Source organism: Oryctolagus cuniculus, chromosome 2 (assembly GCF_051225735.1).
Source record: "Oryctolagus cuniculus isolate XC-2025 breed Fujian yellow rabbit chromosome 2, ASM5122573v1, whole genome shotgun sequence".
NCBI lineage: Eukaryota > Metazoa > Chordata > Mammalia > Lagomorpha > Leporidae > Oryctolagus > Oryctolagus cuniculus.
In genome coordinates this window covers 2,457,726-2,471,909 of record NC_142868.1, presented here as the reverse complement: position 1 = coordinate 2,471,909, position 14,184 = coordinate 2,457,726, and the positions used below count along the sequence as shown (strand labels likewise).

The 14,184-nt window shown below is 68.4% G+C and overlaps 1 long non-coding RNA gene across 4 annotated transcripts; it reads left to right on the top strand.

The window, feature by feature from the left end:
• The first annotated feature begins 5,532 nt into the window (after positions 1-5,532).
• Positions 5,533-9,245, top strand: LOC149127665 (uncharacterized). 4 transcript variants are annotated; one of them, XR_016229566.1, is made up of 3 exons: positions 5,533-5,606; positions 8,582-8,654; positions 8,919-9,245. It is a non-coding gene; the product is annotated as an uncharacterized LOC149127665 (long non-coding RNA). The 4 variants fall into 4 exon arrangements; XR_016229569.1 differs by having other exon boundaries at positions 8,582-8,669; XR_016229567.1 differs by lacking the exon at positions 5,533-5,606 and adding an exon at positions 5,616-5,724.
• Positions 9,246-14,184: the final 4,939 nt, after the last annotated feature.

Genomic DNA, 14,184 nt, shown 5'->3' with positions numbered 1-14,184 from the left:
CAGCCCCGGAGCTGGAGCAGTGCCCTCCCTGGCCCTGACGCCGTGCCCAGGGGCCTCTGAGGTGGGCAGGCACGGGCGGGCGGCACAGCACCCTCGCCGGCGCCCCACGGCCCTGCCGGGACTCCCGGTGTGGAAACGGCGTCTGTGCCAGGGGCTGAAGCTGGGGGGCAGCATTCCTGCTAAAGCCCACTCACCCAGAAAGTCACCCAGAAGTCCCTGGGCCTGGAACGGCGCCTTCACCACACACGCGTGCACGGATGCACACACACGTGCACACGCTCATGCACACGCATGCACACACACACGGCAGGAACCTCAGCCAGCCCCACGTGCCTGGGAGGCGACAGCCGAGCCTGGAGCCAGCGCTCATCCTGGCTCGGCCGAGTTAACCTAACTTAACCTTTGTTTTGGCCTGTGCTTGGCGCTGGGGTCCCCTCCCCCGGTCCAGGGTTCCCCTCAGGCCAGGCGCGGCCCTGCCAAGTGCTGTGTGCGCAGGGCTGGCTGCCCCGGCTGGCTGGGCCGCGGGAAGGAGGCCGTACGTGGGCGGCAGCCGCAGCTCTGGGCCTGTGCTGCCCACGGAAGCGCCCCTCGCTCGGCTGGGCCCTGCGGCCATGAGGGGCTCGGGGCCATGTCAGCCGCAGGGCCGGCGGCGCCCGTGGGGTTACCACCCGACCAGCCTGGACGGAGCTTCCTCTCCGGATCCCACCTGGCACGGGTCAAGGATGCAGCCGAGGCCTGGCACAACCTGAGGCCGTGTCTGCGCCAGCTGGGCCACCTGGGCTGGGCCTGCAGGGTCTGCAACACGCCCGCCCCCCGCCCCAAACCCAGAGCCCAGCACCACCACAGCTGCCCACCGCGAGCACAGCGGCTGGCAGCAGCCAGGGGGGCCGTTCCCTCAGCCCTCGTGTCCCTCTGCCACCTCCCTGTGGGTCCAAAGGCAGCCACGGACGTGGAAAGATGGTGGCCTCTGAGAGCCCCTCCCACATACTCCACAGCCAGGCCACCAAGGCGTGGCCCCCAGTGACCCCTGCACGCAGCGTGGATACCGGGGAATGCCTGGGCCGGACGGGGGTGGGGGGGCCGGCTGACCCCGCTCATGGCCGTGGGGTTGCGGGGACTCGCATGCTGGTCCCCCACGAACGCTCAGGGCCGGCTGTGCCATCTCCGTCGCCGCGCCCACAGCATGACGCCTGCCTCCCTGCCCCTGAGCCTGTCTGCTCACCTGTGCAGTGGGCCAGCCCCTGGGAAGCAGGTGCCTGCCCCACGTCCCCCATGGGCCTCCTCCACCCGCCATCCCCTTCCCGCAGAGCCCCGGGCCGGCCCAGCCCTGGAGGGCCCCTGGGCCGCTCGACACTGGGGCTGCCGTGGAAACCGGAGCGGAGACCCCAGGAAGCTGTGGCTGTCCTCCGGCGAGCTGCACATGGCCTCCCAGGGCCATCTCCCCCAAGTCTGGGGGCTGTAGACAGGTCGGGCTGCGACCTGGAGGGGCGGGCCATCTCGAGGCCATGCCCACCACTTGCTGCAGAGGAGAACCCTGGGGGTGGGCTGCGGGGGCAGAGCTGATGTGCAGGGGCGTTCTGAGCCAACCCCCGCCGCGGGGCCCACTGGAGCGGCAGGGCCCACTGGAGCGGCAGCCCCCGCACAGGGCCATCGCCAGCACCTGCTGCCGAGCCTGGTGCCAGGTAGCTCTGGGGGGGGCAGAGTTCACCTCTCCATGAGCTCCCAGGGGCTCCACCCCCGGCCCCCGGGCCCCTGTGAAGGTGCCCTCTGCTGGCCGCACCCGGGCAGATGGTGATTCCGTAGGTCTGGGCGTGTGCAGGTCCAAGCGATTCTGAGCCACGTCTGGATGTGAGGACGCTTTGGGGGGGCAGCCTCCACGGACGCCTGTGCCCCTAGGGGCGGCTCGGGGTCCTGCCCCCCCCACCAGCACAGCTGGGCAGGGGTCCCGTCCTCTTTGGCCAGGTGTAGCATCCACTGCCCACTTCCTCTGCTCCCTGTCCACTTAGCAGGGCTGGGAGGGCTGCTCCTGGGACCCACAGAGGACCCACGGGGCCCGGGGCAGGGCTGCGGCTGCTGCGGTGTTTCCTGGGGGCCCCACGGAGCTCGGGCCGTGTGCTCCTGCACGGGGAAGTGGAGGGATGCGTGGGCTCCTCAGGGACCAGCAGAGTCGGGCTGCACAGCTGCCAGGGAGACGGCACCCGCTCGGGTCAGCCCTGCCCCAGCCCGTGGCGCAGGGAGGAACGGGCACCCGCCATCCGTCCACCGCCCGTCCACGCATCTGTCCATCACGCATCCGTCCATCCATCCACTGCCCGTCCATGCATCTGTCCATCACGTATCCGTCCATCCATCCACTGCCCGTCCACGCATCTGTCCATCACGCATCCGTCCATCCATCCACCGCCCGTCCACGCATCTGTCCATCACGCATCCGTCCATCCATCCACTGCCCGTCCATGCATCTGTCCATCACGTATCCGTCCATCTGTCCACCACCTGTCTACCACCCATCCACGCATCTGTCCATCACGCATCCGTCCATCTGTCCACTGCCCATCCACGCATCTGTCCATCACGTATCCGTCCATCTGTCCACCACCTGTCCGCCATCCGTCCACCGCCTGTCCATGCACCTGTCCATCACACATCCGTCCATCCGTCCACTTCCCATCCACGCATCTGTCCATCATGCATCCATCCATCTGTCCACTACCCGTCCACGCATCTGTCCATCATGCATCTGTCCATCTGTCCACTACCCGTCCGCCATCTGTCCATCACTCATCCGTGCATCGACCTTATCCATCATCCACCTCCCCACCCACCCACCCATCCATCATCTGCCTACCCACCTGTCAGTCATCCGTACATCCACCCTTCCACCCATCACCACCATCTACCTGTCCACCACCCGTCCATCATCCATCTGTCCCTCGTCCATCTGTCCACCGACCATCCGTCCATCACCCGCCCATCTGTCCACCACCCTCCCTCCCTCCCCTCTCACCTCGCCTTCCTTTGGTTTAACCAGACTCTGAGCGCAGGACTGCAGTGTGCCGGGCGAGTGACCTCCTGGACGAGGTTCCCAGCGACTCTGGCTGGGGTGCACCCCTGTGACAACGCGGCCTCCTCCCAGTGTCACCTGCCCCTCCTCCCGGGAAGCCCGGTCTCTTCCCGCCAGTCTGACCCTGAGGAGCGCGTGGCGTGCAGGACGACCGTGCAGTAGTCAGCTCACCGTCCGGCCCCGGGAGAGCAGGTGGCGTCCTCACCACGCGTCCTGGGCTGGCCACCGGGGTGTGTGTGTGTGTGTGTGGCTCCGAGCAGCACGTGAGCCCCCCGCGCCCCCGCCCCCGTCTACGCAGACTGACAGGAGCCTCCCGCAGACCAGGGGTTTGTTTCTGAGGTTTTAGATTCTGAAATTCGCTTGCCCTCGGCGGGGATGGCGAGAACCATCCCCCCCCCCCCAGTGCCAGGAAGGCTTTTCGAGGCGAGGGAGGGGGAGGGGCTCGCTCTGCTCCCTGTGCAGCCCGGGGCAGCCAGGGCCGGTGCGGCCACGTCAGCGGCAGCCCACGCCCGCTGGGCCTGCACGAGGCACAGTCTGGCAGGAGGCCGGGGGCGGGTGCCTGGAACCTGGAAGGGCTCCCGCTCCGTGGGCCAGCGGCAGGAAGCAACTTCCAAGAACTGAGCTGTGCGCAGGAATCCTTGCCGGAAAGTCCCCTTGCTGAGCCGGCAGTTCTGCCCGTCCCAGCTCCAGCCGGGCTCTCTGGGCCCCCAGGCCGCCCCCGGGAGTGGGCAGGGGCAGAGCAGACAGGGCTGCGGGGGGCCCTGTGCCGTCTTCTCGGGCAGCCGGGGGCAGCGTTGGGCTGTCACGTGTCCGGGTCTGGTGAGGTTGGGGGTGACCCTGAGTGCACCCCGTTTCTCGGGCCTCAGTTTCCTGCCTACCATCCCGTGAGCCTTGGAGACGGAAGTGCCCGGGCTGGGTGGGGCCCAGGAGATGGGAAGGGAAGATGGAGCAGTGAGGTGCTCACAGAAGCAAACCCTCTGGAGTTGGCCCCGCACCCCGCCGCTGTGGCCCCCGCAGCCCCCCGCCCAAGCCCTGCCCGGCCCGTGCAGCTCCGCCCCCGCTGCTGAAACCCGTGCAAGCCCCGCCCACGCATCCCCGCCCCCGGCCCGCACCTGATGGAGACTTGGGGTCTGCGGGTTAGAAACTCCCCGCAGAGGAAGCCGAGGAGCCGGTGGGTGGCTTCCCCAGCAGAAGCCACTGAAGTGCGTGAAGCAGGGGAGGCGGGCGCGGGAATGGCTGGAGGCCTGGGCCCGCCGCGTGCTGGTCAGCCAACAGCGCTGGAGGACCCGGGCGGGGCGCCCCGGCTGCGGGAGGGCCGCGGGGGCCCAGGACTGCAAGGCTGGCTGAGTGAGGACTGAGCGGTCAGAGCGCCTGGGCTCGCCCCATCCCCTCCACTTCCGGCCTCTGCCCATGCAGCCCACAGACGCCTGGGTGGGCGCCGGCTCCTGGACCACCTGCTGCTCCCCACTGCTGCCTGGATGCTGTGGGCAGCTGGGGAGTGAACCAGCGGATGGAAGAGTTCTCTCTCTCTCTCCCTCTCTCCCCCTCTCTCCCTCTCTCTCCCTCTCTCTCTCCCTCTCTCCCTCTCCCTCTCTCCCTCCCTCTCTCTCCCTCCCTCTCTCCCTCCCTCTCTCTCTCTCTCCCTCTCTCTCCCTCTCTCTCCCTCTCTCTCCCTCTCTCTCTTTGCCTCTGCTTCTTTGTAACTCTGCCTTTCAAATAAACAAATAAGTCTTCAAGAAAATAAACTTACCCTCTAATGTGTTTTCCGTGAGCTTTTTGCGGGGAAGCCGGGGGAGGCGGAGGCCGTCTTCCCACCTGGTCTCCTCCGTGAGATGGTCCCCAAAACCTGCCGGGTCGGTCCCACCTCCGCCAGCCCCCGTGGGGGATTCTGTGCGCGCCCGGCCGGCAGTGTGGCGGCTGCACCTCCAGCCTCGGCCCTGGCGTCCGGTGGAGCTGGCTCGGCCCTGGCGTCCGGTGGAGCTGGCTCGGCCCTGGCATCGGTGGAGCTGGCTCGGCCCTGGCGTCTGGTGAGCACCACGTGGAGGGGGCCCGAAGCAGCCACATTCAAGTCAGGAAGCAAAGTTGCTGGGGCCCCACAGCTCCCCTGAGAGCCCACCCCAGCGGCCCAACTTCAGGTGGACCAGGAACTGCCCCAGACCGAGCCTCCAATCACAGTGGATCCTGTGATAACTCCGTGACAATCCCTCCAATCACAGCAGGCCCTGTGGGACCACCCATGGCAATCCCTCCAATCACAGCAGGCCCTGTGGGACCGCCCATGGCGATCCCCCCAATCACAGCAGGCCCTGTGGGACCGCCCATGGCGATCCCCCCAATCACAGCAGACCCTGTGGGACCGCCCATGGCAATCCCCCCAATCACAGCAGGCCCTGTGGGAACACCCATGGCAATCCCTCCAATCACAGCAGGCCCTGTGGGACCACCCATGGCAATCCCCCAATCACAGCAGGCCCTGTGGGACCACCCATGGCAATCCCTCCAATCACAGCAGGCCCTGTGGGACCGCCACGACATCCCCCTGGTGAGTGCCGTGTTAGGCTCTGTGTGCAGACGAGGCTCAGGGAGATGAGGGCATGGATGCGGCTCTGCCCGACACTGGGCCCTCTGGGAAGCGGGCAGTGGGGCTTGGCTGAGCAGAGGTGGGCACGGCTGTGGCTGGCGTCGGCCCTGCCGTGACGCTGGGGCTGGCTCGGCCTCTCTCGGTTCTGAGATGGCGGCTGGGCACAGGGGCAGGGCCTCCACCCTGCGCACCTGGGTTCCCGTCGCGCGGCTGCACGGCCTGGTGAAGCCACATGACGGGGTTGCTGGGCCGTTCCCGGGCCGGCACTCACGATTTTGACGTTCAGGGTGAGAGGAGGCCGAGGGCCTGGAAGTGCAGCTGAGCCGCCCGGCCGCGACCCTGGTGCGTGATGGCAGTGCAGGGCAGCCCCAGGGGGGACCTGTGTGCCGCAGCTCCACCTCGCTCCAGGCTCAGGGCTGCCCTGGGGGCTGGAGAGGGTGCTCGGCCGAATCTGCAGAGGTGTTCAGGGCCCGCGGGGACGCCCTCGGCAGCGTGGCGGTGTCTGTGCCGGGGCTCCTCCCACGGTGAAGAGGGCGCTCTGGGAGGGGTGGGGCAGCGCTGGCCAGGACCTGGTGCCCCGCCTCCTCCTCCTCCTGGGGCGACCCTCGCCCCGCAGGGTGACTGCGGCGAGGACCCCTCGGCAGACCGAGGCTGTGCGGCTGCGTTTTAGTCGGCAACCGCCCGGGCCCAGGCAGCCCCCGCGGCCGTGGGAGCCAGGGGGACGGGTCCACTTCACAGCTGACTTGGGGTTTCTGTGCTTACACAGAAGGACCCGAGCCGCGGCCTGGGACCAGACCCGGGCGAGGTGGGCGCCTGGGCTCGGGGCACTCCCGAAGAGCCTCCGGGGCCTCGGGTGCTGGTCAGGGCCTTCCTGGAGGGGTGCTTTCTGGGTGACGCGGGACTCAGGATCCACACCATGGAGCCCCTTCCACTGGGCCTCCCGGAACCTGTGGGCCGAGGGCAGGGGTTGCCCCCGGGGACGCCCGCATCCTGTATCGGGGTGCCCCAGGGGGGAGCCTGGCTCCGCTCCCAGTCCCGGCTTCCTGCCCACTCTGGGAGGCAGCAGTGACAGCTCAGGCTCCGCCAGCCACGTGGGAGGCCCAGATGGCGCTCTGGCTGAGGTTCCCCGGGGACTCCGGGTCCAGGGAATGCGGCCCCCGGTGGCTCCCGGCCACGGGCAGCAGGGAGCCGGAGCCGCACAGGCAGCCGCATTCCACGGCAGGCCCAGGAATGCGCGGCGCAGCCAGAGTTTCTGGAAAGTTCAGGAGGGCGCCTGTGGAATCCCAGCTATTCCAAGTTTCAAAGGGACCAAGCTTTCTGGTGCTGGCCCAGGAGGGAGGCCTGGCAGCTGGGCGGGTCCAGTTCCTGTCTCCCTCGAGAGAGGCCGCGGCGGGGGAGGGCGCCGGCTGCTGCCCGGGCCAGGCCCAGCTGTGGGAGGCCAAGCTGAGCCCCAGGGCTGGTGAGGTGGCCGTGGAGCGGCCCCGGGGTGCAGGCGTGGGCCCGCCCCTCCCCCGCCCCTGCGGGACTGCAGGCCCTGTGCGCGGCGGACCCTGTGCGTGGCTTCTGTGGACGCGGCCGGCGCCGTAGGGGACCCCCCGCAGGTGCTCTGCATGGACCCTGGCCCCACCCTCCACACGGCCAGGGGCTCGCGGAAACCACGCCCCCTCCCAGTGTCCACCCGCGTCTCCCCTCGCGCCTTCCTTCCAGCCAGGGCTTTCCACGGCTTCTTTTTCGGAGTCTCTGTACTTTGTCTTGGAATTCACGACACTGAGAGTTCAAGTCTCACGGTTAGCTTGGTCCCGGGTGCCGAGGCGTGGATTTGGGAGCCTGACCGGGGCTGCACACGGCGGCAGCGGCCGAGCTCGGAAGGGCTGTTCCGGCGCTGGGCGAGGCTGCTAGTCGCTCCCTCGGCAGTGGGAAGCCAGGAGGACGGGGCCCCCCAGACCCCCTGCCTCTCCGAGAATATGCAAGAAGCCCCAAGACCCTCGGCCGCTGCCCGCCCTGGCCGTCCAGGAGGGCGCCCAGGACACCCGCCTGCCCGGAGCCCGCCCTCCACCCCTGCCCTGCTGGGGTCTCCCGTCCAGACGTGGGGGGCGGTGCTCACTGCGCTGCCCCCTGCTGTGAGCTCTCTGCAAACTGAGGGCAGCCATGGTGGCCACGCAGGCACAGCTGGGTGCAGAGGGTGGGGCTGGGGCATGTGAGGAGGGTGGTGGGTCCTCAGCTGGGCTGGGGGATGGGGCGGGAGCAGCAGCCTCTGTGCGTGCCCTCAGTGCCTGGAAGGTCTGGGGGAGGCAGGCGAGTGACCATCAGGGCCTGGAAACCAGGGCCGGGGCCGGGGCTGGGTGAGAGGCTGTTTCTCCAGCCTGCGGCAGAGCTGCCCGCCGTGGCCGGCACGTGTCCTGTGGCTGGGGGTCGGCCCCAGCCTTGTGTTGCTGACTCCCACGGGGGACTCTCAGAACCCGGGTGCCTTGCTGCCCCGCCCTGCTCCGTGGAGAGCCCCTGGCCCCCCACTGGCTGCTGGATGGACGAGGCGCGTGTTCCAACATTGAGCCACTCGCAACCAAGGGGGAGACGGCGGCCAGGGAGTGGGGTGTGGGCTCTCACCTCAGCAGGGCGGGAGCTGGGAGGCCCTGGGCGCCTGTGACCCGCCAAGGGAGCCAGGAGTTTCGTGGTGGGGGGAAAGACATGGGGTCCCAGCTTGTGGGAGGGGCAGATTCTTGGGGGACACTGGGGGCAGGCCCAGGGGGATTTGGCAGGCGCGAATGGCCTTGGTGAGCCTGGAAAGATGACGGTGACAGTGCCTGGCCCCCATGAGCCCACAGCCTGAGGGTCGGCGCTGGGTCTGACCCGCTGTCACGGTGGTGGAGGCCCTCCCCATCTTTCCCACCATACCTCTGACACCCTGAGGGTCACTGAATGTCCCTCTCACTGGACAGGAGCCCTGCCCTGACCCGGAGGCCAGAGACCAGGCCAGCAGCCGCGGAGGGACCGGGCCTCACAGAAGCAGGTGTAAGGCAGCTGAGGGTGAGGGCGTGACCTCAGAGCCCCTGGGGGAGGACGGCTCTCCCAGCCGCGTGGGGATCCTGGGGCCAACGGGGGTGCGGCCGAGCTTAAGGAGAACTCGCAAAACTGCCCTGAGCAGCACGCGGCCCTCAGCCCTGAGTGTGTGTGTGAGGCGTGCGTGCACCTGCACACGCGTGTCTGCCTTTGGAGCCCTGGGTCGAGCAGGGAGTCACACGCCAGAACCACAAGGCTTGTTTGAAAATTCCACAGGGCCGGCGTTGGGGCACAGCGGTAAAGCCGCCGCCTGCAGCGCCGGCATCCCATACGGGCGCCAGTTTGAGTCCTGCCTGCTCCACTCCCATCCAGCTCTCTGCTAACAACCTGGGAAGGCAGCGGAGGGTGGCCCGAGTGCTTGGACCCCTGCACCCACGTGGGAGACCTGGGAGAAGCTCCTGGCTCCATCCTGGCCCAGCCTGGGCCATTGTAGCCATCTGGGGAGTGAACCAGAAGATGGAAGATTCTCTCCCTCCCCCCTCCCTCCCTCCCTCTCTCCCTCTCTCTGTGTAACTCTTTCAAATAAATAAATAAATCTTAAAAAGAATTCCACAAGTGGCCTTGAGGAAGTTGGAAGTCACAAAGGAATCTTCTCCGGCCACGGCCCACGCGGGCTGAGGACTGGGCTCAGGGCTGCAGGGAACGGTTAAAGGCAGAGCTCGGCTAAGGAGGGAATTCACAGCCCGGCCACATCCATGCTTCCCAGCAGGGCCCCACTGCCCTGCAGCCTGGGGCTGCGGGGACCACGTGTGGGCGTGCACAAGGCACACACATGCACACACATGCACACACAGGTATACATGCAACACACTGATATGCATACACCCACACACGTGTACATGCACACATGTACGCGTGCCGTGCATACATGCGCACACGCATGCCGCTCCCTCCTCTGCCTCTGCTGCACGGCTGTGTCTGCTCTGGGAAGTCGGGAAGATTCTGACATTGCAACACAGACTTGGGGAAAACTCTCGGGTTTGAGAGCAGGTGGCGGGGCCCCTGGGGGCCGGCTTGGGGCTGTCCTGACGTTTTTTTCTGTGGCCTTGGCAGGGACGCTCGGCCGTGCCGCATCTTCCCCGGTGAAGCAGTGGGGCTCCGGCGAAGGCGGGCGTGTCTCCGAGAGCTCAGTGCGTGCGGGCCCTGCTGAGCACCGCACGGATCCGCGTCACTTGAACCCCAACCCCAGCCGGGCGAGGCTGGTGCCGTTTCTACTGAACTCCCACCTCACAGGTGAGGACGCGAGGCCCAGGAAGGTCCAGTGTCTGCCCAGGCCACGTGGCTGGGTTCAGGGCCAGCTCCAGCAGTCCAGCCGACGGCGCCCCCGCAACCCGCCCTCTCTCTGGTCCTTGCTGCCTTGGGCCAAGGGTGCCACGTCGGTGCTGCGCCGTGGGAGAGAAAGACAAAGCTTTCTGGAACCAACAGGTCCCAGGCCCCTTCACTTACCCTCGCCCTGCCACGCAGCCACGGGGAGCGAGCTCACTGAGTGGGGACAGCCGAGGGGGGAAGATTGACAGAGCCACCGGAGCCAGGCGGAAGGGCACAGCCCTGGCTCCCAGGCCGGCCGGCCGTGTTTCACCTGCTGCCCACCCCCAGGCAGCCCCTCCCCTTTCCCTCTGGGTTGACCTCTGCTCCCTGCCCCGTTCCCAGCCTCATTCCCACTTCCTGCTGCCCTTCTTGGTTCCTCAGGGTTGACCAGCCCTTGTGCAAGCCGGAGGCCACTATGCTTTGTCTCTGGCTCCCGGGGGGTTCCCTCTGCCCTGGCCCAGCTGCCCCAGCCACAGACCCTCCGGGCTGGTGCCAGCGTTGGGAAGAAGAGGGACGAGGCCTGAGCGGAGGAATCAGCCGGCTCGCAGGCACCTTGACCGCGGATGCGTCCCTGCGGGAGGCTCGGGCTGAGTGTGACCCCTGCGGGACCGGCCGGGTCGCGAGCACGGGGGCGGATCCGTCCCGCCACGTGACGAGCAGGAACGGGAGCACCAGGCAAGCAGCTAGAGACCGCCAACTCCGCGCCACGTGCCCTCGCGCCGCGCTCAGCCGCGGGAGCCGGGCGCGGGGGGCGCGAGGACGGCGAGCGCGCTCAGCACCCTGGACAGCGCCGCCGCAGGCCGCTCCGGCCCCGCAGCGCAGCGCGCCTGGCTGGGCGCCCGGGACCCTGCGCCTGCTGCCGCTTGGCGCGCGCTGCCCTGGGCGCTGCCCACAAGATCTGGATCTGCGGGAAGCTGCGGGCCCGTCCGCTCGGCCGCTGCGCTTTCCCCGGCCTGCGCCGGGAGCCAAGCCCTGAGCGCGGCCCCCGCCGCTGCCTGTCGGAGGCGCACCCGCCGCGTCCCTAGTGTCATGGGTCTCCCGGCAGGGCTGTTGGCCCTGGCGCTGGCCGTGTCGCTGCCGCCCCACTGGCCTCGGGCGTCTTCCTGATGGACTTGTCTCCGGGCCACCTGCTGCTGGCCGCTGGCGACACGCCCTTCACGTCGCCGGCTTCCTGGCATCCAGGGAGGTTCCCCGCAGGGCTGTGGGCTTCCTGCGACGCCCACCTGCTCCTGGCCTTTGCGTGGGCACAGCCGCTGGCCTTGCCGTGGCCGGGCCACAGCAGCACCTTCTCTGGCTCCGCCCCTCAGGCTTAACCACAGGTTCCACGCGCCACTCCCCTGCAGCTCTGAGCCCCGCCTCACTTCTCTCCAGGTGCTGTGGGCAGCACACGGCCACTGTGGCCGCCTCGACCTCGGCACCATGCGGGCGCTGGCGCTGCCGGTCGACCTGCACCCCAGGCCCTGGGCTGCACCGTGACCCTGTGCAGCTGCCTGGCAAGACCCTGTGGGCGCTGTCACTGTCGCTGCCCCCGCCCCGGACATTCGCCCACTTGGGGGCTTCCTCACGGCTCCCTCACCCCCGTCTTGGTTAGTGCCCATGCACGGGCGGCCTTGGCCTGAGCTGCGAGGTCTGGGCCACCCCAGGCCTTCTGCAGAGCTTCCCGATTCGGGGCGCAGGTCGGAGCCCTCCTGGGTATCTGTCTGCTGCTGACCCTGGGTCCTTGCCGTGACCAGGGTCTCACGTCTTGGGGAGGTGCCCCCTGCCCGCGCCCTGAGCTGTCTGCTCACTGCTGGGCGCGCGTCAGTGCCCGGAATCTCCAGCTGGGGTCCTCACCCCAAGGTGCCTCCTCTGGGACCCACCAGGCGTTGTTCTGCTCATGCGGTCCTGGTGACAGCCGCCTCCCTGAGGATCCAAGCCCCGCCCCTCAGGCAGGGGCCTCACGTAGTGTCCTCCGCCCTCGGAGCCAACTTTCAATTTCGAAAACCAAACCCAGCACTTCCGGCGTCCTTGCTCTGGTCCTGTCCCCACCTCCAGTAGCTGGAGCTTCTTCCTGACCCTACCCTGTCCTGTGCCCACCCTCACCGGCCCCCTGGGCTCTGGGCTCAGGCTCTGCCCCTCCCCACACTCCTGTCCTCTGTCTCCCCAGCCTGGGCCGGCGCCACCCCAGTGGGCAGAAGAGGCTGCCGGGCAGCCAGCATCAGTGGGTCCTTGCCGTCTGTGCTGTCCCATGTCCAGAGCAGGTGGGTCCCCTGCCCAGGAGCTGAGGGGGCTCAGCAGCAGTGGGGCAGACCTCGGGGGTCTCCTGACTGGGGGAGCGAAGGACGCTGACACCTGCAGGGCCCCTTCTCCACACCCGAGGCCCGGGGCCTCAGCTCCTGACCCTGGGATGGAGGTGTCATCGGCCCCCGCCCCGTCCCATCCCACGGATGGGGAGACGGAGACTAGGCACGGCCAGAGTGGGGTCTGTGTGACCCAGCGTCCAGCTCTTCCCAAGCCCGGGAGGTTTCAAGGTCACTTGGGCAGCCTGAGGCCACCACATCTCCTGGACCTGGGCTGGAGGCCCCGGGCAGTGCCGCGGCTCCCTTCCGCTGCCCTGGAGAGCTTGGTCCCGGCGCCTATCGGGTGAGAACCGCCTGGGGCGGCCGGCGGTGGGGAGCCCTGTGTGAGGCCCCTGCTCCCACCGTGCAATCCTCCGGGATGACTGGGGCTCTTTGGTGGCCCTGGGTGGTCCCCGGAAGGACCTGCTGACGGCGGTGGCCCTGAGAGTCGGTGGTCCTGGCCCTGAGGAGGTTGGGTCACCTGGGGTCGGGCTTTTACCTTTTAGCTCAAACTGTGCCGTGCCCTGGTGCACTCAGCTGTGATGTGCTGCTGGTTCCTGTGTCGGGCTTGTGTGTGTGTGTGTGTGTGCGCGTGTGCATGTGTGTGTGTGCACACAGGTGTGCGGGGGGGGCCTGCATTTGCACCAACTCCGACCCAGACGGCCGCGCTCCCCTCTGACTCCGCCCCCCCAGCCTTTTAATGAAAGCAGGGTCCCCGTGCGGCCTCTCCCTGTCCTCACTGTAGTGTTGGGGGGCTGCCTGCTGGCCCCTGTCTCCCCCGGATTGGCTGTGCTGAGAGGGAGGGCTCAGGTGCCCCAGCTGTTTGTGGGTGCCCAGCAGGTGGTCCCCCAACTGCTGAGTGACCCAGCCAAACTGTGCAAGCCCCCATCGTCCTCCCCAGGGGACACCCCGGCCTTCTGAGCGCCCTGAGTCAAAGCCGTGACCTCTGACCCCTCTGCCAGCGGGAGACAGGAAGCAGAATGGCCACTACTGGCCCGCCCCTCCCCCGCCCATTCCTCCTGTTCTGAGCCTGGTCCCTTCCCCTTCCGGGTCTGAGCCGACCTCAGCACAGACACGAGTGAGAGGCCCGGGCCGGGCCGGGCCGGGCTGGGGAGGCTCCCTGGCTTCTCCGAGCTGGATTCTGTGGGCTGCAGGGTGGAGGTGGTTACAGCACGGGCAGGCCGCCAGGCCCGAGCCCTCACCATGTGGCCGTGGCTCCCAGCTCTCCCCGATCGTGCAGGGTCTCAGGACATCTGCTTCCAGAAACTTCCACCCATGAACACAAGTTCCTGTTTGCGTGGGCGCCGTCACTGTCGCCGGAGCCGGGCCTTCGTCACCACTGGGGCGCCCTCCGCAGGGGCCTGGCCCTCGGCTGGTCGGCTGCTGACCCCTTGGCGCCATGCCACCATGTCCTGCCCACGAAGGCTTCCGGGCACAGAGGATGACTTCTGCCTGCCTGGCCGGGGAGCCCAGTGGTTGGGGCTCTGGTCCTGCCCCAGAGCTGCCACTTGGAGTCCCCTGAACAGCGAGTGGCTGGGGATGTGGTCGAGGTGCCGGGGGTGGGGTGGGGGTGGGGGGGAGAAGGGCGTGGCGGGTGTTGGGGCGGGGATTGGCAGGGGTGGTGGGGAGGAGCGGCTGGGGTAGGGGGCTCCAGCCTTGGCCTCCTGGCTCCCGGGACTGGACTCTGTCTCCGGGCCCTTCCCCCACCACTTCCCAGAGGGGCTGTGAGGGGCCTTGTGCCCATGGGGGTCCCACCGGTGCCAGGAAGGGGACCCAGGGGGCGCCCGTGGCTCCGGCCTGGTTAACAGTGACCCCGACCCCCGCTCTCTGCCCTGCCCCGTCCCTCCTGTCCCCCT